This window comes from Thamnophis sirtalis, unplaced genomic scaffold (assembly GCF_051295495.1).
Source record: "Thamnophis sirtalis isolate CommonGarterSnake01/CBP01778 unplaced genomic scaffold, rThaSir2_p1.2 scaffold_7, whole genome shotgun sequence".
NCBI lineage: Eukaryota > Metazoa > Chordata > Lepidosauria > Squamata > Natricidae > Thamnophis > Thamnophis sirtalis.
This window is the reverse complement of record NW_028261387.1, coordinates 96,357,830-96,359,702: the sequence shown is the minus strand read 5'-3', so window position 1 is coordinate 96,359,702 and position 1,873 is coordinate 96,357,830.

Sequence of the window (1,873 nt, the reverse complement as noted above, 5' to 3'; positions counted from 1 at the left end):
ATGCTGAGGGAGACTCAGCTATGCATCATGACCCTTGACCAGCCAAGCAATGCGGTCAACTCTTGTCCCAATGCCTGGAAGGGAAGAAGATCCCAATGAGATGGAACCAGCTCAAACCCAACCCTAGCAAGACTGGGTGGCCATGGCTGTCCAGGCCCCTGGGGCTGGGGCTCTATCGTATTTCGCCCTGAAAAGGCTGCCATATTCCCTTTGGAACTGGGGTATAATCAGAATAACAACAATGACAGAAGGACAGGAAGGGACCTTGGAGGTCTTCTAGTCCAACCTCCTCCTGCTCAAGCAGGAGACCCTGTACCATTTTTGACAAATGATTGTCCAGTCCCTTCTAGAAAACCTCCAGTGTTGGAGCATTCACAACTTCTGGAGGCAACTTCTGTTCCACTGGTTAATTGTCCTCACTGTCAGGAAGTTTCTCCTCAGTTCTAAGTTGCTTCTCTCCTTGATTAGTCTCCAACTGTTGCTTCTTGTCCTGGATTCAAGTCCTTTGGAGAATAGGTCCACCCCTCATCTTTGTGGCAGCACCTAAATCCTCGATCTGATGATCCACCTGGAGATGCAGCTCTTGGCCTGAAGAGTAGGTGGCAGCTGTGACCAGGAAGGTTTTCACAGAGATTCGTCTTGTAAGCCGTTGCATCCTTCCCTGGTCTGGAGGACAGGATGCGTTGTAACAATCATTCAAGCCAAGTCAACTCAAGGATGGACTACTGCAAGTGTTCTACATGGGGCTGCCCTTGGAGGCCATTCAGAATCTGCAAATGCTTAGAATGTGGTAGCCCGAGCAGTAATGTGCGGACAATGCCACATCTACATAACAGCCATATTTCATGCTGCACTTACTGCCATGGGTTTCTGGGTGCCACTCCTCACCTTTGGAGCCCTACAAGGCAGAGGGCCAAATTATTTCAGGCACATCCTCTCTTCTCTACTTGGGGTCACTGACAGAGTGGACTCCCTCTGGCTCCCATTGATAAAGCAGTGACACCTAGCAAACCTCACGACAGGTGAATTCTCCACGTAGTTGCACCCGCCCTGTGTTACAGCACCTTCTGACACCTGCATCCCACCTGGGCAGCATTGGAAAGACCATTATAAACAGGCCTCTTCTCAGGTCTTGGTGAAGTGTGGCGGTGGGCATCTGTGTTGGCCTCTGCTAAAGGAGGTAAGGGGGTTTCGGTGACTTGTCCCTGTGGTTGATGCCATCAGTTGGGTGAAAGCATGGATTGTATAGTTTTTCCGTATGTCAAATATTTGTGTATGTCAAGGAAGACCAGCCCACCCTGACAGGGCAATAAGAACTGTAGAATATGAACTGAGACCAGACCTCAATCCCTACTAGCCCTGGTCTAGTTTGGGTAATGAAACATCTGCAGGAGAAACCAGCCAAGCTTAGAGAGCAACAAGGAACCACAGTCCCTTTCTTCTTCTTCTTCTTCTTCTTCTTCTTCTTCTTCTTCTTCTTCTTCTTCTTCTTCTTCTTCTCCTCCTCCTCCTCCTCCTCCTCCTCCTCTTCCTCTTCCTCCTCCTCCCCCTTCTCATCATCATCATCATCATCCCTCACTCCCTTCTAGCACTGATGATGTTCCCTACTTGGATCATGAAATGTCTGCAAGAAAACAGCCAAGCTCAGACAGCACCAAGAACCCAAGTCATTTTCTTCCTCCTCCTCCTCCTCCTCCTCCTCCTCCTCCTCCTCCTCCTCCTCCTCCTCCTCCGCCTCCTCCTCCTCCTCCTCTTCTTCTTCTCTTCTTCTTCTTCATCATCGCCGTCCCTCACTCCCTCCTAGCACTGATGATGTTCCCTACTTGGATCATGAAATGTCTGCAAGAAAACAGCCAAGCTCAGACAGCACCAA